Raw genomic sequence first — 25,622 nt, forward strand, 5'->3', positions numbered from 1 at the left:
AGGTAGGCTTGGTATTAGGCTTGGTGAGGTAGGCTAGGAGCATCACCAACCCTAGTGGCAAGCCTTTGGAGTCTGCATGCTACCCATGTGGAAGGCTGAGTCATCAAAACCATGCCACGTTGTTAGACCACGTGGTGCCATCTCATCAAGCAGATGTGACATCACTCCTTGCCATGTCACCTTACATTGCCACACGTGCTACCACATGTGCCACCTCATCATTCCACATCATCAGCCATGTGATCACACAATGCCACCTTGGCATACCTCCTCAACCTTGCCATGTCACCAATCCCTCCACTTCAATTTGCCATGTCAATCTACCACCTCATGAATGCCAACTCATCATGCCACATCACCTTTCAATGTCATCGAAGAGGCCCAGTACCACATCATGACCATGCAGGAAGAGACTATATTACCACATCATGACCATGCATGGTGCCACATCAGCCAAATGTATACACATGACGATGTGCGAGGCATAAAATACCTTGATCGAGGTATATAACCTGGGTGAGGCATATAATACCTCGATCGAGGTATGTGACCGAGGACACCTAGGGATACCTCGATCGAGGTTCATACATACATGCGTAATGCACTGAATACCTCGATCGAGGTATAAGGTCTGATCGAGGTATATGATCGGGGCTCTGGGCATAGCAGACCTCTCCACCAAAACTTAGCCAATTAGTATCAATCTTAGCACCAAAACTTAGCCAATTAGTTTCAATCTTAGCACCTCTCCACCAATAATAATGAAGAGCAATCTAAGAGCAATCTAGTGGATGAGTTGAGGCTCTCTATAAGACACCACGTTTTGGTTCATTTCACCCATTCTTAGCCATTCTTGCCTCCTCGTCACTTTGTCACACCTTCCATCCTACTTTCATTGAGAATGGGTTCTCAAAGCCGTAGAGCTAGTAGACGTGAAAGATGTAGGAACCCCCCCCCAAATCTCATTGACGAGGAGCGCAAGCGAAAGGCTCGTGAGCACAAGAGAGCCTCTAGAGCTTGAGCTCGCGCTGCCACCACTGATCCACCTCCAGCTCTACCTCTACATCCCACCTCCACCCCCACCCCCACCCCCACCTCCATTGTCCCCCCATGCTCATCCACTCCCCTACCTCTAGCCTCCGCCCTTCCCCTAGCCACCTACATTTTGGCCTCCACCTCTACCTCTTCCCCCTCCACCCTCCCCCCTCCCCCTCCCCCTCCCCCTCCCCCCGCTCCACTTGGCGCCTCCCTTCCCCTGTCCACCCTACCATCTCCCATTGATCCCGTTGCCCCACCTTGCAGCAGCAGTGTTGCTTCACGACGTGACTTGCCGAAGTCCACTATCCGTCGTCGTACTAGCAAGATTGTGCAGTCTTTTTTTTGTGACCTCACGCCAGCTTCGCAGTGTTCTCTTCTCACATCCCTGATTGATCACCCTGACTTGGTAGAGTGTAGGAGGCTTGCTGGTCTTGGTGCACGTAGAGATAGGGTTGTATCTAGCGAGGTCCTTAGTAGTGTTCGACGTTCCTATGCTTGTATTAAGCATAGGAACTCCAGTGATGCCTTGGCAGCATGTCGTGCTATTGTGGCTGCCATTAGTAGACCTCATATGATAGGCCATGTGCGTACCGCTTCACGTCTTCTTCAGATTGCACCACGCACATTGCGAGCAGGCATCATTAGGAGGCAGAGTCTAGAGGATAGTGAGACTGATGCTCTTTGGGCTTCGAGTGGTCGTGCACCTCGCAACGATCGATTGTTGGATGATTCCACTAGGTCCTTCATACAACAGTTTTGGGAGGAGCATTGCAGAGCATCCCCAGTGTTCAAGAAGGCATTGCGGAAGAGGGTGTCATGCGGTGTGTACATTGAGCATGGTGCATGTTTTTTGGAGTGTACCCAGACTGAGTTGTACACTCAGTTTGTAGAGGCGCACCCGAAGTTCAAGATTGGGCAGAGGTCATTTGAGCGATGCAGGCCATGGTTTGTGCGATGCCCTCAGGAGCATGACACATGCTGTTGTCGCTACCATGTGGATTTTGGATTGATGTATGACGTATTCCGTTCCCTTGATGGTCATAGGGGAGTGGTTCCTACTAGCCCTCGCGACTTCATTCATTCCATATTGTGTACACGAGATGGTGATGCTTTATTCCACTCCCTTGATTGTGTGGAAGGCACGTGTACTTTGTGTGGTGACTTTGCTAGAGTGCCACGAGTTGCACTAGATATTTGTGATGTGCAGATGGTTCATTGGCAGCAGTATGAGTACTGTACCTTGACATTAGATGGTGGTGCACAGTCAAGGAGGTTGCAGCTTGTGGGGAAGGAGACACCACATGTTGTATTCATTGACTGTTTTCGAGGGAAGCTGTACCGCTACATACGCCACTCGCACACTGCGAAATGGGAGGATCGTCAGTTTCGTGCATGTTTGAGGACATTTCCTACAGGGGTGGTTGTCTCAGTGGTGGACTTTGCGGAGAATTACACCTTTGCACCACAGCATGAGATCCAATCGGAGTATTATTTCTCCGAACAGGTGACGTGTGATTGAGTATTGATTTTTCCCCACCTCATTATATTGAATTATTTCAATAGTCATATTTTTTTTCAATGCCATATTGTAGGTTGCTATATTTGTGCACATTAGCTATCGTCATGCACAGGCTCATGTGGATGGCATTGATAGCACCATGGACTCACGCATCATTGTGCGAGAGTATCACTTCTACATTAGTGATGATCGATCGCATGATGCCCATTTTGTGCAGCATTGCTTCACTTTGCATGATAGTTTCTTGAGGGATCATGGTGTCACATGGCAGCGGCACTGGATCTGGTCAGACGGTTGCGGTGGTCAGTTCAAATCCGCTAGACGGTTTTATTGGTTTTGCAGATGGCACCGTGAGACAGGCATTCCGATTACATGGAGCTACTTCGAGACAGGGCACGGTAAGGGAGAGCACGATGGTGCAGGTGCTTGCGTGAAGCGTGCTTTGCGTCGATACCAGTTGCGTCACAGTGTCGATCGCTTCAAGGATGCACATGATGTGGTGCGGTGGTGCAGCCAGCACTTATCCACTAGTGCTACCTTCTCGTTTCAGTCGCGTGACGATAGGGTGGTGAGCCGGTATTTTTGGTGCGTGGACATTGGGAGTCTTGATCGGTCTAGGCCTTTTGATTGTCATTCTGTGCCTGGCACTCTTGATTTCCATTCCATCAGGAGCGTAGGTGAGTCTCACCCCGCGATCTTTTCTCGACGGTTTGCATGTTTTTGTTCTGCATGCATTGATGATGATTGGGGAGGGTGCTTCATGATACCATGGGCCGATCCATGGGTACGGCGAGTGCTTTCTCCCTTCCAGCCTAGGGAGGAGATACATGATAATCAGGATGCGGGATTCAATTCCTCTAGAGATTATGACCAGCTTACATATATTTTGCGTATTGGTGATATCTTCGCGGTTATTGCTTCGGAGGGCAATGAGGAGGGTGTGGATTATTACTTGTTGCGATGCTCTATGCTGAAGAGTGTGCTGAATGAGGATACAGTGGATGGGCATGGGATGCACTTCAATGCTCATAGCATGATCGTAGGTGGCCACTATTTTCAGCAGATACAGAGGCGTGGTCGCTATATTGAGTTCCAGGAGTACATGGCGGATCAGGAGGCATACATGTATTCTCATCTTGTTGTTGGGATCAAGATTACTTTGAGTCGTGTTCGCACTCGCAAGGCGACGTCCACTCCACGATGGCGCCTTGCAGTGGCGGATCACGAGAGCATACTTGCAACTATTGGCATGAGAGCTGATCCTGAGGAGTAGCACATTACATATCATATTTTTTGGGATCATCAGTTGATCAGATTGATTTTTATTGGGTATCACTAGTTGATTACACTTTTTTGTATTCGATATGTATAGGCTCACTGTGTGACCGTACCATTGTAATTTTCATGGACTCATATTTTGTATTTCACTATGATGGCTGTATACACGTTCATACACATCATTGTATTAGATTCTATTTTTTACATGATGTCCAATGTCTTCTCAATGGGATTTGTTGTGTTTGTAATACAAAAAATTGTTTATTAGTAGTAATGTTGTAATTTGTTTTGTGCTTTAGGACATTTTAAAAACGTGACTAAGAAAATTCGCGCACGTACTAACGAAATACGCGTGTGGACTTACTTGTTGGGGATGAAACTTCGCACGACTCTTAGGCCACCCTAGACATACATCCACGCGAGATTTGGTCTAAATTGATTTGGTATGCGCCACGTGGAAGGTACAATGCGTACATTTTTACAATCCCTACTAGCACGACTACGTATGAGCTATGGCGCATGTACTAACGAAATACGCGTGTGGACTTATCTGTTGGGAATGAAACTTCGCACGACTCTTAGGCCACCCTAGACATACATCCACGCAAGATTTGGTCTCCAACTTATTTGGTATGCGCCACGTGGAAGGTATAATGCGTACATTTTTACAATCCCTACTAGCACGACTACGTGTGAAAAATGGCGCACGTACTAACCAAATATGCATGTGGACTTATCTGTTGGAGATTAAACTTTGCACGGCTCTTAGGCTACCGTAGACGTACATCCACGCAAGATTTGGTGCCCAACTGATTTGGTATGCGCCACATGGAAGGACAGTTGTGTACATTTTTACAATCCCTACTAGCACGACTACGTATGAGCTATGGCGCATGTACTAACGAAATACGCATGTGGACTTATCTGTTGGGAATGAAAATTCGCACGACTCTTAGGCCACCCTAGACATACATCCACGCAAGATTTGGTCTCCAACTTGTTTGGTATGCGCCACGTGGAAGGTATAATGCGTACATTTTTACAATCCCTACTAGCACGACTACGTGTGAAAAATGGCGCACGTACTAACCAAATATGCATGTGGACTTCTCTGTTGGAGATTAAACTTTGCACAGCTCTTAGGCTACCGTAGACGTACATCCACGCGAGATTTGGTCTGAATTGATTTGGTATGCGCCACGTGGAAGGTACAACGCGTACATTTTTACAATCCCTACTAGCACGACTATGTATGAGCTATGGCGCATGTACTAATGAAATACGTGTGTGGACTTATCTGTTGGGAATGAAACTTCGTACGACTCTTAGGCCACCCTAGACATACATCCACACAAGATTTGGTCTCCAACTTATTTGGTTTGCGCCACGTGGAAGGTATAATACGTACATTTTTACAATCCCTACTAGCACGACTAAGTGTGAAAAATGACGCACGTACTAACCAAATATGCATGTGGACTTATCTGTTGGAGATTAAACTTTGCACGGCTCTTAGGCTACCGTAGACGTACATCCACACAAGATTTGGTGCCCAAATGATTTGGTATGCGCCACATGGAAGGACAGTTGCGTACATTTTTACAATCCCTACTAGCACGACTACGTATGAAAAATGGCACACGTACTAATGAAATATGCACGTGGACTTATCTGTTGGGGACGAAACTTCACACGCCTCTTAGGCTACCCTAGACGTACATCCACACAAGATTTGGTCTCCAACTTATTTGGTTTACGCCACGTGGAAGGTATAATGCGTACATTTTTACAATCCCTACTAGCACGACTACGTGTGAAAAATGGCGCACGTACTAACCAAATATGCATGTGGACTTATCTGTTGGAGATTAAAATTTGCACGGCTCTTAGGCTATCGTAGACGTACATCCACGCAAGATTTGGTGCCCAACTGATTTGGTATGCGCCACATGGAAGGACAGTTGCGTACATTTTTACAATCCCTACTAGCACGACTACGTATGAAAAATGGCGCACGTACTAATGAAATACGCACGTGGACTTATCTGTTGGGGACAAAACTTCACACACCTCTTAGGCTACCCTAGACGTATATCCACGCAAGATTTGGTCTCCAACTGATTTGGTATGCGCCACGTGGAAGGACAAATGCATACATTTTTACAATCCCCACTAGCACGACTAAACCCTAAACCCTAAACCCTGAACCCTAAATCCTAAACGCTGTTGGGGATGAAACTTCACACGCCTCTTATGCTACCCTAGACGTACATCCACGCAAGATTTGGTCTCCAACTGATTTGGTTTGCACCACGTAGAAGCAATCCCTACTAGCACGACTAAACCCTAAACCCTAAACCCTGAACCCTAAATCCTAAACCCTGTTGGGGACGAAACTTCACACGCCTCTTAGGCTACCCTAGACGTACATCCACGCAAGATTTGGTCTCCAACTGATTTGGTTTGCGCCACGTAGAAGCAATCCCTACTAGCACGACTAAACCCTAAACCCTAAACCCTAAACCCTGAACCCTAAATCCTAAACCCTGTTGGGGACGAAACTTCACACGCCTCTTAGGCTACCCTAGACGTACATCCACGCAAGATTTGGTCTCCAGTTGATTTGGTTTGCGCCACGTAGAAGCAATCCCTACTAGCACGACTAAACCCTAAACCCTAAACCCTAAACCTTGAATCCTAAATCCTAAACCCTATTGGGGACGAAAATTCACACGCCTCTTAGGCTACCCTAGACGTACATCCACGCAAGATTTGGTCTCCAACTGATTTGGTTTGTGCCACGTAGAAGGAATCTCTACTAGCATGACTAAACCCTAAACCCTAAGCCCTAAACCCTGGACCCTAAATCCTAAACCCTGTTGGGGACGAAACTTCACACGCCTCTTAGGCTACCCTAGACGTACATCCATGCAAGATTTGGTCTCCAACTGATTTGGTTTGTGCCACGTAGAAGCAATCCCTACTAGCACGACTAAACCCTAAACCCTAAACCCTGAACCCTAAATCCTAAACCCTGTTGGGGACGAAACTTCACACGCCTCTTAGCCTACCCTAGACGTACATCCACACAAGATTTGGTCTCCAACTGATTTGGTTTGCGCCACGTAGAAGCAATCCCTACTAGCACGACTAAACCCTACTAGCTCAAATGCTGAGTGGGCTTTTCATCACCACGTCTTAGTTACTAGAGCATTTGCTTCAAACTTCATCAGCAACTAGCTCATAAGGTTGCCTAACTTCAGCTCAGAGCATTTGATGAATGGTGGCTCCAGCAAGCACAATTATGTGAAACTTCAGTGCACTGTATTCGTGTTGGCACTGGCATGACTCAAGCACTTTCCTCCTAGCCAAGGATTTGCCCCATCACAAGGAATCTTGGGCTCAGAGGTTGTGTGAAATGGCTGAGAGATGGAGGAGAACAAGCTTAAAGATAAAACGTGGGAAGAGAGGGGAGAAATCCTTCATTGTGAAGAAGATGATGACATGGCACTCAAAGAGGGCTCAAGGAGGGTGAACATAGCTCTAATGCCACATGTTGGAGTAGCAATAAGTAATCAAAAGATGAAGCAAAATGGAGGATTTTATTCATGAGAGATATCCTGCATATATAGGCACAAGTTACATCCAAGAGTGACATCACATGTGAGCTCAATAGAGCATCTAGATCCATAAATCACTCCACTGATTTCTCAATCAAGCCCAAGAATCTATCAATCACACCTAATGGAACCTTCTACAACCAAACCTAGTCACACTAACCACCATGTGGTGAGACACACACCCATACAAACCTTGTACCCCTAGGTACACCCCATTACATCAATTTGTCCATCATGTGATTGATGCAGATTGTGGAATAAAGGAGAGTGGATGCATTAAAGTTTCCTAGAATTATCTTTTTAGGAATATAATTCTTGTGCGATATATATGACTTGTTAAATAGAAGTGAATGTGAATGTAGCTTGTTTGTACCATGAATTCTTTAACATATCTTGAATGAGTGCCCTGATATGATTTGTAATGTGTGTTTTATATGTGTGTATTTGGTTCTTTTTTTTCAAATAGATTCTAAATGGAATCCCTCCTCCATGATGGTCTTTCAAAAATCCCAACCCAGTTCCCCATGTTGCTATCATTTGAGACATCCAAAATCTCACATGTAGTAAAGAAGATTATGCATGATACGGATTGGGTGAAGTATAACATCGAAGTGCATGCATGTGGGTGGGGTCCAGACCGATCGCGCATGGATCAGCATCATGGGAGGGTCGCACAAAAAAACCTATGGGAAAGTTTGTAAGCTTTGGAGAGATTGCTATGACCGAGTATACAGCAACTAGATTACTATAAAAAACTGTTGGGGACGAAACTTCACACGCCTCTTAGGCTACCCTAGACGTACATCCATGCAAGATTTGGTCTCCAACTGATCTGGTTTGCGCCACGTGGAAGGTATAATGCATACATTTTTGCAAGCACCTTTTCAATGCTTAATGTTTACAATTACGACACACGGCATTATTTTTAAAATACATTATGTATTAGATGTGTGAATTGAGATATTTGAAATTCAAAATCATACTCTTAATTTTAAATACGCACATGGGGATGAAACTTCGCACGGCTCTTAGGTTTAGTGTAATAATTACAAGCATTGATATATACGAAATTCAATATGATATTCAAAATGATAAAGTTGGAACTTGAACACTTTTTCAATGCTTAATGTTTACAATTACTTCATATGGCATTCTTTTTTAAATACCTTTTGTATTAAACAAACTATAAACTGAGATAAACTGAGATAAACAAAGTGTGAAGAACATCATGAAAGTACGAAAATGCTCATACATCATAAAAGTGGGAACAATATCATGAAAGTGCCAAAATGAATCTGTACATCATCATCATCATGCTGCAAAAGTGCATCCCTATACAAGAAACATGTGAAGCCTAAACAATCAATCTGAATCCGAATCTGATAACTCTACATATGATCCTCTAGTGGAACGCTGACGTGGCTCCTGTATGACCCGCTGCCCAACCGTCCGCTGTGTGCCCTCAGGCAAAGCCGGCTCAGATGGGCCAGCCTCATCACCTGCATGAGATGGGCTAGCCTCATCCTGATGAAGAGGAGGGCATGCTGCACGCACCACTGCTGCCATCTCTGCCTCCCTCGCCTCCTCTATGTACACACGTCTCAGCTCCCATAGCCGTGCATCTGCGAATACTCGTGCCTCAAATCTAGTGTGAGTAATCGTCTCTACATGTGAAAGATGCTAGTCTCGGCCCCGCCCTAGCTGCTGCTCCACCCACTGCTGCAATGATGTCTGCAGCTCTGCCTCTCGCTCAATCCGGTGTGCCTCCTCCGCTCGTGCCTCGTCATCTGGCATGAAATCACCATACGAAAAGCGTCGTGGAATGCATGATGCAACCACCGATGTATCAGCACCCTCCTGCATCAGCAACACTCTCTGTGCCTCCTCCCTATAGTGCTCTGTCAAGACTACGCGGGCGAATGGATCAACAGCCTGACGATGACCAGGATATAGATCATCCATGCCCAGTCCTCTGTATGTCGCCACATCAATGTCAGCAAAGCATACAGGGCACACTGATCGTGCCACCATGTGGCGGGTCATGCAATGGAGATGTGCGATGTGGCCGCACCCTAGTCCAAACCACCCTACGGTGTCAAACTCCTCGTGGCAAAGGACACAAGTGGTAGTAGGAAGCCTGGCTATGACTGCTGCGTCTATGGGTGTCCTAGTCGGCACATCTACAGGAGGAGCAGGGTATAGGGCCATGCTGGGGTCGATCCTATGGTGAGATGGATCACGACTAATATGCCTCAACTGCAAAATATAGTGCTCTGCGCGATGGTATGCTATGCGTGTCCGAATCCTCTGCTCCTCCAAATCTGTCTGCAACAGTCGTACGCAACAGTCGTACGCGAGACTCCATCTCCTGACGCAATAGATGTTCCTGCAATGCAAACATGTCGCATACATGGTGAGAATTAACCAAAAAACTTCAGTTCAAAACACGCTACAAAAAAATAAACTAACATAATCAAAATAACTAACCTCGTCCCTAGACTCGGCCAACAATGTCTCCAACTCTGCAATCCGTGTGTCTCGAGCCTCCAACTCATGCTGAGGCGGCGTAGATGTGGGAGGTGGTGTAGATGTGGGAGGCTCCATCGATGATCGAGGTGGGGGAGGTGGAATCGCAATAGATCTCGATAGGGTAGAGACCATGTGCTGCAAGGATGATGCCACTGAATGAACATCCCCCCTAATCTGTCCTCCCATCGCTCGCAATGTCGGTGCAGGGATGGTGTGCAACTCTGGTGCCTCACGTCGACGCCGAACACCGATCTGACGCTCCTGACGCCCCATCCTACCATGTCTCGCTCCTGATCCTAGACGGGTACTAAGGTAGTCCACCCGATGACCAAGCACAAACTCAGCGTATAGCTGCATGGCAAACGACCTGGCTATCTGACGGTTGTGAGGCAATCGACCACCATTTGCAGCGAGATATCTCGGATAAATGTGTGCTGCTATGATGGGGTGTGTGCCTACAACGTAAAATATGCAAGGGGAGCCCTGATCGTGGTCGCATCGCCTCGGTGTGACCATCCCAAAACATATCCTCCAAGGCCTGCCTGTGATGTGACTCACGCTCAAACAACTGTCGAATGGCTCTCCAATCCAAGCCACCACCAGTGATCTCCGCCTCAGCCTGTGCCTGAAAGCTATCGACAATGTCCTCAACTGTGTCCAATCGACCCAGAGCCTCAATAACTGAATCCAGACTCGCAACCAAGTGAGGGGGTGCCCTAGCATCCTGCAGTGCCCTCATCTCAGCTCTCAGCATCTCTATCTGCATACGAATAGTGGTGCTAGAACCTGTGCGCTGGCTAGCGCATGCACAAAAAAAACACATGGAAATTAATATTCTATTTGGGTAATGAAAATAATATTCTATTCAATATGACTTATAATCTATTTACGTAATGAAAACTATTTGTACGTACTCCTTGATGAGGTAGGATGTCGTTGGGATCATCCTATGCACCTACCGGTAGATGGGCCAAATGTGTGGCTCAATATTAATCAATATTACTAATAATTCTTAATTTTGATTAGAATTTTTTCACTCTAGTTGTTGCATTTTCAAACTTAGATGTCTCAAATATTTTTTCCTTATATGTTTCCCTTTTTTCACTTTTTATCCAATATGAAACTTTTCCACATGTGGTGTAAGGACCACATTGTCCACTTATGGCCCCTTTACTAAGGACAGATAGTGGAGAGGTTTGGTTAATAAGACCTTCTTTGAATGCTTTACTGCCTTGGGTTTGCAATAGATATGGAGGAGATAGAAGGATACCTAATACATTACTTTGAACGATACACAAGCAAGGCGCATCTAGTATTTCTCGGACTACACATTAAAAAAGAGAGCGGGTTCACACTACAGACCTTTTAAAGCGAGAACTTTGAGAAAATAATTAAGCCTTTTCAATATTATCTATTTTGGTTGGGCAATCCACCTCAACTAGTGGCCATTCCTATAGATCATCACTTGGTTCCCATGCTTGGGGAGAGAGGAGACCTTTGGACAATCATAAATTACGTATGTGTTTTCGATGCGCTGGTGCATTTACAAGATCCAATTAGCCATATGCTTATGCATCTAACCACTCTAGTGTTGGGGTCTTTGCCCATGTGGTGTGGTGTTTTAGGGATAATGCCCATGTGGTGTTTTATACAGCCTACTTACTCTACCTAAATTATGAAACAACTCTTAACCAACTATATAATCTATAATATTCCACATAAACGATGATTTTTTAAAAGGTGGTTTTGAAGACTAAAAATAATTCCAAAAATAATTTAAAAAACTTTAAAATGCATTTCAGATTTAGAAATATTTTATAATTATTCCTATAAACTAAAATTTAAACGTTTCTTTATATTAATAAAAATAGCACTAATTTAAACTTTAATCTCTTTTTTTTAAAAGATGATTTTAAAAACAAAATATTTACATTTTCTCATTTTAAATAAATAATTACGTAATTCCAAAAATCATTTAAAAAAACTTTCAAATGCATTTCAATTTTAAAAATATTTTATAATTATTCCTATAAACTAAGATTTAAACGTTTTTTATTTCAATAAAAATAGCTCTAATTTAAAAAAATAACTTTAATCTCTTTTTTTCCAAAGATGATTTTTAAAAACCTAATTTTTACATTTTCACATTTTGAATAAAAAATGCCTCATTAAACGTTTTTTAAATTTAAAATTTTCACATTTTAAATTATAAATGTCGTAATTAAAAAATTAAAAAAAAAATTTACAAATGCATTTCAAATTTATAAATACTTTATAATTATTCCTATGAACGTTTTTTTATTTACTAAAAATAGCTCTATTTTAAAAAAAAAATTCATTTTCACATTTTAAATAAAAAATGTCGTAATTCATAAATTTCAAAAAAACATTAAAATGCATTTGAAATTTAGAAATTTTTTATAATTTTTCTTATAAACTAAAATTTAATTAAATTCTACCAAAAAGAAAATGCTACATTAAAAAAACAGAAATATAGAACATTTTCACATTTTGAATAAAAAATGCCTCATTAAACGTTTTTTAAATTTAAAATTTTCACATTTTAAATTATACATGTCGTAATTCAAAAATTTAAAAAAAATTTACAAATGCATCTCAAATTTATAAATATTTTATAATTATTAATATGAACGTTTTTTTATTTACTAAAAATAGCTCTATTTTTTAAAAAAAATTCATTTTCACATTTTAAATAAAAAATGTTGTAATTCATAAATTTCAAAAAAACATTAAAATGCATTTAAAATTTAGAAATTTTTTATAATTTTTCTTATAACCTAAAATTTAATTAAATTCTACCAAAAAGAAAATGCTACATAAGAAAAACAGAAATATAGAACATTTTCACATTTTGAATAAAAAATGCCTCATTAAACGTTTTTTAAATTTAAAATTTTCACATTTTAAATTATAAATGTCATAATTCAAAATTTTTAAAAAAATTTACAAATGCATTTCAAATTTATAAATATTTTATAATTATTAATATGAACGTTTTTTTATTTACTAAAAATAGCTCTATTTTAAAAAAAAATTTTCATTTTCACATTTTAAGTAAAAAATGTCGTAATTCATAAATTTCAGAAAAACATTAAAATGCATTTGAAATTTAGAAATTTTTTATAATTTTTCTTATAAACTAAAATTTAATCAAATTCTACCAAAAAGAAAATGCTACATAAAAAAAACCCTACGTGGACTCTCCCGCTCCGGCTCCGTCTCTGCGTCGATGTCCGTTTGTGGCTCTCCGTCGCTCGTGCAATTCCGTCGAAGTCCCGCAAATCCGAAATCGGTGGATGAGGAGGAGCTCGATCGAGGTATGTGGAATGAGGGGGGTCGCTCTCCTTTTATAAGAAAAATTAGGGTTTAGCTACCTCGATCGAGGTATTCTTGACATGCCCATACATCTCGGCACATCTACCTCGATCGAGGTATTGGCATGCCACGATACCTCAATCAAGGTATTGTCACATGCCCATACATCTCGGTACATCTATCTCGATCGAGGTATCGGCATGCCACGATACCTCGATCGAGGTATCGGCATGCCACGATACCTCGATCGAGGTATTGTGACATGCCCATACATCTCGGTACATCCACGTCGATGGAGGTTTTGACATGCCACGATACCTCGATCGTGGTATGTTGGCAGAAGCGGGATGCCAAGTCATGCGTCCAGCATACCTCGATCGAGGTATGTCATCTGCCCTGTCGGATGGCACATACCTCAATCCAGGTATGCTGGACATGCCACCTGACCTCGATCGAGGTTGAGCTGGATTGCCACGATACCTCGAACGAGGTAGATGTGGCATGTACAGGTGGCTTGCCAGCAAGCCTCGATCGAGGTAGAGGCTCGGTCCGGTGAAAAAGCCCAGTACCTCGATCAAGGTATTGGCTTGGCTCGGTTGTCCTCGTGTGTGATTTTCATTGGAGCTAATACCTCGATCGAGGTATTGGAGACCAAAGCAAAACCTTTGTATTTTCACTCGAGCGGGTGTCACACTCACTCGAAAGTGGTCCGGAAGTGGACACCCTTAGCTTGCTACCACCCTACTACTGTGGTAAAATGGGGCATATGGCTAAAGACTACTACAAAAAGCAGAATGACATTATGAATGGAAAATTGCAGCAAGGCAATTATGCATCTTCTAGTAGATAGGGTGATGATAGAAATAAGCATCTATTTATGGTGCAGCACATGACCAATTCTATGACAAGAGCAGAAGAACGAAATGATGTGTGGTATGTTGACTCAGGTGCGTCAAACCACATGACAGGTCATGTAGAATGGATGCAGGATGCAAGGAAAATGGAAAAACCAGGATTTGTGGAGACTGGTGATGATACTGCACATCCTATTGTGCAGATTGGTAAAATTCCTTTGTCTATGCAGGATGGGAAAAAGAAATACCTGTCTAATGTATTTCATGTCCGGAACATCACCAAGAACCTGGTTTCTGTTGGTCAAATGGTTGAGCAAGGCTTGCAGGTCAGATTTAATCCTCATGGATGCTTTGTTGAGGATATGAAAAATAACGGTCGCTTGATAGCAAAAGGAAAGAAGAAGTGCAGGATGTTTACGTTGGATGCAGACATGCCTGAATTGAGTGCAGCAATGTTTGCACATGGGACTGGTGTAGTTGCAGATATTGATATCTAGCATAAACACATTGGTCATGTTAATATACAGTGACTTAAATCAATGCAAGCCCAAAATATTGTTGCAGGATTGCCTAAATTCAAGGTTGCAGAAATGCATAAGGTTTGTGAAGCCTGTCAATTTGGAAAACAGGCAAGGTGTTCATTTCCTAGGCATGTTCAAGAGAGTAAAAAGCCATTGGAATTAATCCACTCTGATGTGTGGACTACTAAAGCTTCATCTATTGGAGGCTGTCACTATTTTGTCACTTTTATTGATGACTACAGCAAAAAATTTTGGGTGTATGTTATGAAAAAGAAAAGTGAAGTGTTTGGGCACTTCAAAGCTTTTAAAGCTATGGTTGAAATAGAAACAGGCCTGCAAATAAAATGCCTAAGGTCAGATGGAGGGGGAGAGTACCTCTCAAATGAGTTTGCAAGGTTCCTGCAGGAGCATCGCATAAAGCAGCAATATTCATGCAGTCATACCCCACAGCAAAATGGACTTGCAAAAAGGAAACACAGGCATATTGGAGAGGTATCTCGGGCCATGCTAAATGAAAAAGATCTATCAGATTATTATTGGGCTGAAGCAGTTGCTACAGCAGTTTACATAATGAACAGGACTCCCACTGCAGCAATACATGGCATGATGCCAGAGGAGATGTATAATGGTAGGAAACCATATATTTCTCATTTGAAAATTTTTGGTTGCATTGCCTATGTTCATGTGCCAGATGAGTTGAGGTCCAAGTTGGATCCAAAAGCTGAGAAGTGCATCTTTATTGGTTATTCTCTACAGCAGAAAGGGTATAGATGCTATAACTCTTCTACTTGCAAGTTTATAGTGAGCAGACATGTTGTTTATTATGAGATGAGCAGCTGGTATAAACCAGTAAATGTGATGATTGATGTAGATGCACAAAATGGTAATTCTGCACAGAATTCACAACAGCAATCACAAAATATCAGTGGACCTATAGTGTCCTCTAGCAGTGGTTCACATACTTTGCCATGGATAGGCAGATTGAGATCAGGAGAATCTTCTCAAAGAAATGCAGATAGTGGTACGCAGGTATCACGAAAAGGAAAAGAGAAGGTAGATCAGCCCATGTTTGATGTGGATGTAGGTCACTTTTACGTGGATGGTGAATCCAGTGGCTCAGAACAGAGCATTGATGATGAGTTGGGTATTCCTTCTGTTGTTACACCTGGAGTAAGGAAGACCAGGGATGTTTTGAGAGCACCTGGAAGTGAGCCTATTTTGCGCAGGTCTACCAGAGCTAGGTATCCTGTGGATAGGCTGAAATATGATGGATTTATAGCCATTCACTATGCCTATATGGTCAAAGTGATACAGGAACCAGAACCCACTTCTTTTGAGCAAGCCATGGGAAATGAAAAATGGGAGAAAGCCATGGATGAAGAAATGGTCACCTTGGAAGCAAATGCTACATGGGAATTGGTGCCTTTGCCTAAAGACAAGAATGCAATTGGCTGTAAGTGGGTTTATAAGTTCAAGCACAATACAAATGGTTCTGTAAACAAATACAAGGCAAGATTAGTGGTCAAGGGGTATGCACAGACATATGGCATTGATTATGAAGAAACATTCAGTTTGGTTGCAAGGATGGCAACTGTAAGAGCAGTTATGAATGGAAAATTGCAGCAAGGCAATTATGCATCCTCTAGTAGAAAGGGTGATGACAGAAATCAGCATTTGTTTATGGTGCAACATATGACAAATTCTGTGACAAGTGCAGAGAAGAAAGCAATGATGTGTGGTATGTTGACTCAGCTGCATCAAACCACATGACAGGTCATGCTAAATGGATGCAGGATGCAAGGAAAATGGAAAAACCAGGATTTGTGGAGACTGGTGATGATACTGCACATCCTATTGTGCAGATTGGCAAAATTCCTTTGTCTATGCAGGATGGGAAAAAGAAATACTTGTCTGATGTATTTCATGTCCCGAACATCACCAAGAACCTGGTTTCTGTTGGTCAAATGGTTGAGCAGGGCTTGCAGGTCAAATTCAATCCTCATGGATGCTTTGTTGAGGATATGAAAAATAATGGTCGCTTGATAGCAAAAGGAAAGAAGAAGGGCAGGATGTTTACGCTGGATGCGGACATGCCTAAATTGAGTGCAGCAATGTTTGCACATGGGACTGGTGTAGTTGCAGATATTGATATCTGGCATAAACGCATTGGTCATGTTAATGTACAGCGACTTAAATCAATGCAGGCCCAAAATATTGTTGCAGGATTGCCTAAATTCAAGGTTGCAGAAATGCACAAGGTTTGTGAAGCCTGTCAATTTGTGAAACAGGCAAGGAAACCTTTTCCTAGGCATGTTCAAGAGAGTAAAAAGCCATTGGAATTAATCCACTCTGATGTGTGGACTACTAAAGTTGCATCTATTGGAGGCTGCCACTATTTTGTCACATTTATTGATGACTTCAGCAGAAAACTTTGGGTGTATTTTATGACAAAGAAAAGTGAAGTGTTTGGGCACTTCAAAGCTTTTAAAGCTATGGTTGAAAAAGAAATAGGCCTGCAAATAAAATGCCTAAGGTCAGATGGAGGGGGAGAGTACCTCTCAAATGAGTTTGCAAGGTTCTTGCAGGAGCATGGTATAAAGCTGCAATATTCATGCAGTCATACCCCACAGCAAAATGGAATTGCAGAATGGAAAAATAGGCATATTGGAGAGGTATCTCGGGCTATGCTAAATGAAAAAGATCTACCAGATTATTATTGGGCTGAAGCAGTTGCTACAGCAGTTTATATAATGAACATGACTCCCACTGCAGCAATACATGGCATGACGCCAAAGGAGATGTATACTGGTAGGAAACCAGATATTTCTCATTTGAAAATTTTTGGTTGCATTGCCTATGTCCATGTGCCAGATGAGTTGAGGTCCAAGTTGGATCCAAAAGCTGAGAAGTGCGTCTTTATTGGTTATTCTCTGCAGCAGAAAGGGTATAGATGCTATAACCCTTCTACTCATAAGTTTACAGTGAGAAGAGATGTTGTTTTTGATGAGATGCGCAGCTGGTATAAACCAGTAAATGTGATGATTGATGTTGATGCACAAAATGGTAATGCTGCACAAAATTCACAGCAGCAATCACAAAACATCAGTTAACATGGAGTGTCCTCTAGCAGTGGTTCACATACTTCGCCATGGATAGGCAGATTGAGATCAGGAGAATCTCCTTGACAAAGCAATGCAGAAAGTGGTATGCAAGTATCACGAAAAGGAAAAGAGAAGGTAGATCAGCCCATATTTGATGTGAATGTAGGTCACTCTTATGTGGATGGTGAATCCAGTGGCTCAGAACAGAGCATTGATGATGAGTTGGGTATTCCTTCTGTTGTGACACCTAGAGTAAGGAAGACCAGGGATGTTTTGAGAGCACCTGGAAGTGAGCCTATTTTGTGCAGGTCTACCAGGGTTAGGTATCCTATGGATAGGCTGAAATATGATGGATTTATAGCCATTCACTATGCCTATATGGTCAAAGTGATACAGGAACCAGAACCCACTTCTTTTGAGCAAGCCATGGGAAATGAAAAATGGGAGAAAGCCATGGATGAAGAAATGCATGCCTTGGATGCTAATGCTACATGGGAATTGATGCCTTTGCCTAAAGACAAGAATGCAATTGGCTGTAAGTGGGCTTATAAGATGAAGCACAATGCAGATGGTTCTGTGAATAGATACAAGGCAAGATTAGTTGTCAAGGGGTATGCACAAACATATGGCATTGATTATGAAGAAGGTTGCAAGGATGGCAATCGTAAGAGCAGCCAAGCAATGGCTGCATCAAAGGGATGGTCTTTACATCAGATGGATGTAAAGAATGCCTTCTTGCATGGTGATTTGCAAGAAGAGGTCTTTATGGAGCAGCCAGCAGGTTATATTCATGGTATTCATCTTGAGTTTGTTTGCAAGTTGAAGAAAGCCTTGTATGGCTTGAAGCAAGCACCTAGAGCATGGTCTGACAAGATAGGACAGTATCTTGTCACTATTGGCTTTCAGATTTCCAAGGCAGATTTCTCACTCTATGTGAGAAAAACAGAGAAAGGGATTATGCTGCTTGTCATTTATGTTGATGATTTGATCATCACACGTGATAGTGATGAAGATATTCTTCATGTGAAAATGCTATTGAGGCAGAAGTTTGAGATGAAGGATTTGGGAGAGCTGCGTTATTTCTTGGGCATTGAGGTGATTAGATCACCAAGTGGGATACAGCTCTTGCAGAGGCAGTATGGACTGGACATGCTGTCCAAATATGGGATGATAGGCTATTTCAGTTCCTTTGGAGCAGAATGTGAAGCTGAGTGCAGATGCAGGTGAGCTTCTGGAAGACCCTACTATGTATAGACGCATAGTAGGAAGTTGGATTTACATGACTATTACCAGGCCAGAGATTTGAGCTATGCTGTTGGGTTGGTCAGTCACTTTATGCAGGCTTCAAGGAAACCACATTTGGATGTGGCTAGATGCATACTCAGGCATGTGAAGTCCACATTGCAGTATGGACTATTTTATGAGGCTGGGGTTTCGATACAGTTGCATGGATACACTGATGCTGATTGGGCTGGTAGTATTTCTGATAGACGATCTACCAGTGGATATGTGTTCTCTTTTGGGAGTGCTGCAGTCACTTGGAGTAGCAAGAAACAGCCTACAGTTGCCTTGTCGAGCACAGAGGCTGAGTACAGGGGTGCAGCAATGGCTGCATGTGAGGTAGCTTGGTTGCATAAGCTACTCTATGATATGCATCAGTCTACAAATGGGCCAGTTGTCATTTATTGTGACAACATGAGCAGCATACACTTGGCAAAGAACCCAGTCTTTCATGCTAGAACAAAGCACATTGAGGTGCATTATCATTATGTGCGGGAGAAGGTTTTACTAGGTCTTATTGATCTAGTTTATGTCAACACAGAGGATCAAGTGGCTGACATATTCACGAAAGCATTGGGCGCAGGGAAGCTCTGCAAGTTCAGAGACCTGCTTGGTGTGCAGGAATTGGGATTGAGCTCGAGGGGGAGTGTTGAGATATCGAGCTCCACTCGCGATATGCCAGGGTGACCGTTGTGTATTTATGTCACCGACTTGTTAGCTGGAGATGCGGTTGGTACACCGCCCACGAATAATAGCTGGATGACAGCTATCCTTATCTACTCTAGTTTGTGGCTCAATTAGTATGCCACCTTAGTCAGTTGAGTTTGGTTTGAGACCCACATATAGGGTTCTTCTATTTTCTTTGTACTTGAGTTCTTTTGGCTTTCACAACTAAGAAGAGGAAAACTATTTTCAGCCTCCACCTTTGTGTGTATTCCCCCATTGTGCATGTGAGAAAGCCACAAGTGAGACTCCTTCCCTCTCTCCCACTATCGTCACATGGGGGGAGTTGCACATTATGCATTACATGGTAATCTTGGCACCATCGTAATATTTAGCACTTTCTTTATAAACAGTTTTTGCTACTGATTTGATTCTCATCATGTTTGTAGCATATTCTCTATGCACACGGTGTTGAGATATCGAGCTCCACTCATGATATGCCAGGGTGACCATTGTGCATTTATGTCACCGACTTGTTAGCACCGACTTGTTAGCTGCAGATGCGGTTGGTACACCGCCCTTGAATAATAGCTAGATGACAGCTATCTTTATGTACTCTAGTTAGTGGCTCAGTTAGTATGCCACCTTAGTTAGCTGAGTTTGGTTTGAGACCCACATATAGGGTTCACCTATTCTTTTGTATTTAGAGTTCTTTTGGCTTTCACAACTAAGAAGAGGAAAACTATTTTCAGCCTCCATCTTTGTGTATATTCCCCCATTGTGTATGTGAGAAAGCTGCAAGTGAGACTCCTGCCTTCTCTCCCACTCTCTTCACATGGTATCAGAGCTCAGTTCATGGTAAGGAGCTCAAGAAAGCAAACCAAGTTCATGGTGTCCTAGTAAGAGGATTAGTGTTGCTTTCCTTTTTTTTCGAGTTTGGGAGCAAATCTCTATAGGTAGCACAGCCGAAAAGTGCAAGAGTGCAATGTCTCAGATTGGGATGCCCTTCGCGATGTGGCGAGAGGGTAGTATATGCTACAAGATAGGGCAAAGCCATTGGTGAATTTTTTTTTTTGATTCGAGGCCATTTCGTGGCCTGTTTTGGTGGTGGAAGTTTTTCGTAGGCACTTACGAAAGTGCCCTGTTTTTGCTGTGCGACCACCGTTCTATAGATCGGTGAAAAGTTATCGTAGAAATTACATCATATGCCTATGCGCAGAGATATTGGGAGTGACATAATCATTCTTATTGCCTATTGATGCATAATCGTCACTAGGAAGTGACTGTGTGGTCAAATACCACTCTTGTTAGTTTTGCAGATTTTCCCTTGTGAGGCAGAAGTTGGGTTTTTTGTAGTGACAGAATATTTTGCAGTGTTCTGTAATGGCGTCTGATGCTCTTTCATAGATTGTCACTAAAAAGCTTGACAAGAACAACTTCCAAGCATGGAAGTTTAGAATGACGAATTTCCTTAAGGGAAAAGGCTATTGGGAGTTCATTACTAGAGCTAAACAAGAACCAATTATTCCTAATGTTCCCAATCAATAGGAGTTGCAGGCATTTAAAGGCAGGCATGAGAGAGCTAGAAAAGTTATGTACTAGCTATCTATCAGTATTTCAGATTCTATGATTGTGCATATTCAAGGTGCAAGCACAGCGAAGGAGGCATGGGATACTTTGACAAAAATGTATAGCACAATTACACAAGCCAGGAAAATGCAGCTCAAGCAGGAGTTGCATAATGTGTAGAGAGAAAATATGAGCATCAATGACTACCACATGAAGGTGAAGAAGATTGCAGATGCACTTGCTTCTATTGGGTCGCCAGTGGAAGATGATGATTTAGTTTCTGTGACCTTGAATGGTCTAGGAAAGGATTATGCACAATTCCGGACATCCATTGCCATCCGTGAAAAATTTCTTGATTTTGAGGAGTTGATTGCTCTTCTAATTTCTGAAGAGTATAGAAATGGTGGTGCATCTTCTTCAGGAGGAAATTCAAAAGAAACTGTCTTCTACTCAAATGCTAGAAGAGGTAGAGGCAAAGGTAGAGTAGGCCGATTTGGAGGCTATGGCAGAAATCAGAATATGCAGTGAATTCAAGAAAACCAGTCCTATGGAGGAGGACATGGTAACTTTAGAGGCAGGGGGAGCCAAACAGGTCATGGTGGATGGCAGAGAGGCCAAAATGCAAACAGCAATGTTCAATGCTACTACTGTGGTAAAATGGGTCATATGGTTAAAGACTGCTATAAAAAGCAGAATGACATCATGATTGGAAAATTGCAACAAGGCAATTATGCATCCTCTAGTAGATAGGGTGATGACACAAATGAGCATCTGTTTATGGTACAACACATGAGCAATTCTGTGACAAGTGTAGAAGAAAGCAATGATGTGTGGTATGTTGACTCAAGTGCATCAAATCACATGACAGGTCATGCAAAATGGATGCAGGATGCAAGGAGAATGGAAAGACCACGATTTGTGGAGACTGGTGATCCCAAGATTTGTGGAGACTGGTGATGATACTGCACATCCTATTGTGCAAATTGATAAAATTCCTTTGTCTATGCAGGATGGAAAAAAGAAATACCTGTCTGATGTATTTCATGTCCCGAATATCACCAAGAACATGCTTTCTGTTGGTCAAATGGTTGAGCAGGGCTTGCATGTCAGATTTAATCCTCATGGATGCTTTGTTGAAGATATGAAAAATAAAGGTCGCTTGATAGCAAAAGGGAAGAAGAAGGGTAGGATGTTTACGTTGGATGCGGACATGATTGAATTGAGTGCATCAATGTTTGCACATGGGACCAGTGTAGTTGCAGATATTGATATCTAGCATAAACCCATTGGTCATGTTAATGTATAGCGACTTAAATCAATGCAAGCCCAAAATATTGTTGCAGGATTGCCTAAGTTCAAGGTTGCAGAAATGCATAGGGTATGTGAAGCTTGTCAATTTGGAAAATAGGCAAGGAAACCATTTTCTAGACATGTTCAAGAGAGTAAGAGGCCATCGGAATTAATCCACTCTGATGTGTGGACTACTAAAGTTGCATCTATTGGAGGCTATCATTATTTTTTCTCTTTTGTTGATGTCTACAATAGAAAAGTTTGGGTGTATTTTATGAAAAAGAAAAGTGTTTGGGCATTTCAAAGCTCTTAAAGCTATGGTTGAAAAAGAAAAAGGCCTGCAAATAAAATGCCTAAAGGTCAGATGGAGGGGGAGAGTACCTCTCAAATGAGTTTGCAAGTTTTCTGTAGGAGCATGGCATAAAGTAGCAATATTCATGCAGTCATACCCCATAGCAAAATGGACTTGCAGAAAGGAAAAACAGGCATATTGGAGAGGTGTCTCGTCCCATGCTCAACGAAAAAGACCTGCCAAATTATTATTGGGTTGAAGCAGTTGCTACAGCAGTTTACATAATGAACAGGACTCCCATTGCAGCAATACATGGCATGATGCCAGAGGAGAGGTATACTGGTAGGAAACCAGATATTTCTCATTTGAAAGTTTTTGATTGCATTGCCTATGTTCATGTGCCAGATGAGTTGAGATCCAAGTTGGATCAAAAAGCTGAGAAGTGCATCTTTATTGGTTATTCTCTACAGCAGAAAGGGTATAGATGCTATAACCCTTCTACTCGTAAGTTTATAGTGAGCAGAGATGTTTTTTATGAGATGAGTAGTTGGTATAAACCAGTAAATGTGATTGATGATGTAGATGCACAAAACGGTAATGCTACACATAATTCACAACAGTAATCACAAAATATTAGTGGACCTATAGTGTCCTCTAGCAGCGGTTCACATACTTCATCATGGACAGGTAGATTGAGATCAAGATGATCTACTCAAAGCAATGTAGATAGTGGTATGCAAGTATCACGAAAAGGAAAAGAGAAAGTAGATCAGCCCATGGTTGATGTGAATACAGGTCACTCTTATGTGGATGGTGAATCTAGTGGCTCAAAATAGAGCCTTGATTATGAGTTGGGTATTCCTTCTGTTGTTACACCTGGAGTAAGGAAGACAAGGGATGTTTTGAGAGCACCTGGTAGTGAGCCTATTTTGTGTAGGTATACCAGAGCTAGGTATCTTGTGGATAGGCTAAAATATATTCACTATGCCTATACGGTCAAAGTGATACATGAACCAGAACCCACTTCTTTTGATCAAGCCATGGGAAAAGAAAAATGGGAGAAAGCCATGGATGAAGAAATGGATGCCTTGGAAGAAAATACTACATGGGAATTGGCGCCTTTGCCTAAATACAAGAATGCAAATGGCTGCAAATGGGTTTATAAGGTGAAGCACAATGCAGATGGTTCTGTGAACAGATACAAGGCAAGATTAGTTGTCAAGGGGTATGCACAGACATATGGCATTGATTATGAAGAAACATTCAGTCCGGTTGCAATTATGGCAACTGTAAGAGCAGTCGTTGCTATGGCTACATCAAAGGGATGGTCTTTACATCAGATGGATGTAAAGAATGCTTTGTTGCATGGTCATTTTCAAGAAGAGGTCATATGGAGCAGCAACCAAATTACGTTCATGTTGTTCATCTTGAGTTTGTTTGCAAGTTGAAGAAAGCCTTGTATGGCTTGAAGCAAGCACCTAGAGCATGGTCTGACAACATAGGATAGTATCTTGTCACTATTGGCTTTCAGATTTCCAAGGTAGATTTCTCACTTTATGTGAGAAAAACAGAGAAAGGCATTATGCTGCTTGTCATTTATGTTGATGATTTGATCATCACAGGTGATAGTGATGAAGATATCCTTCATGTGAAAATGCTATTGAAGCAAAAGTTTGAGAAGAAGGATTTGGGAGAGCTGTGTTACTTCTTGGGCATTGAGGTGATTAGATCCACAAGTGGGATATTCCTCTTGTAGAGGCAGTATGAATTGGACATGCTCTCCAAATATGGGATGACAGGCTCAACAGCACTAACATCCTCCTCTCCTGTTGCCAAAGACATAGCCATTGCTGTCAATGCCCTGCCATGAATGTTCGATCCAAAGGCATTGATAGCAACCAGAGGCAGTGTACCAAAATGACTTTGTCGGCATTCCGAGTAATGTTGGAGTATCTGATAGCGTGCGACAATGCCTTGCACTTCAGCAGCACTGAAGGACCTCAAGGAGAAAATTTGCTATGAAAGACCACGATATGCTCTACGACTTTGCCAAAGTAATGGGCCAAAGAATGATCTCGCCCAAATGTGCTGTGAACATTACCTCGTTGAGATGAGAATTCATCAAGCTCGAATGCATCCTACAACAATTCAACAAACATTAGAAGGCCAACAAAACAAATTATACTGAAAGAACATCAAAATAAAAAATATTGTTCGAACTTACCACTACAGTCTTGTCAACTTCTATCCCTTCCTCATTTGCAATGTTGATGGAACCAAGTGCTGTGTGATGTTCCATTTGGGAGGTGGACGCTTTCTCCTGAACTTTGTTGAAGGTGGAAGCTTCTGCATGAGAGGGTTGTGCATTGTATATGGACATGTTTGCATCCCTCATTGAAACTAGCATCGTCAAGAGAAAGTCTTCCATTGTCTGGTCTTTGGTACCTAAAGCCCCGAGATCTTTGACACTTGTGTCAACATCGATAGGACTCTGAGTGCCTCATCCTCTCGTAGTCCAAAAAGAATCTCTATGTCATAGAGGAATACATACTCGTCTCCATCAATGATGAGGGGAGACAAGGACCATAATTCTGAGTCTGGGTCAACAGTCTCTGATGCAGATTCTTGCTCTACTGGGGGCTCTTGAAGTAGGCTCAATGCTTGAGCTACTTCCATCTCCTCTATTGGATTGTCAAGACTCTCTTCCATGTAGATGTCCAAGTATAGTCTA

This window comes from Dipteris shenzhenensis, chromosome 3 (genome assembly GCF_047967505.1).
Source record: "Dipteris shenzhenensis isolate YYH24624 ecotype China chromosome 3, Dip_SZ_1.0, whole genome shotgun sequence".
Taxonomy (NCBI): domain Eukaryota; kingdom Viridiplantae; phylum Streptophyta; class Polypodiopsida; order Gleicheniales; family Dipteridaceae; genus Dipteris; species Dipteris shenzhenensis.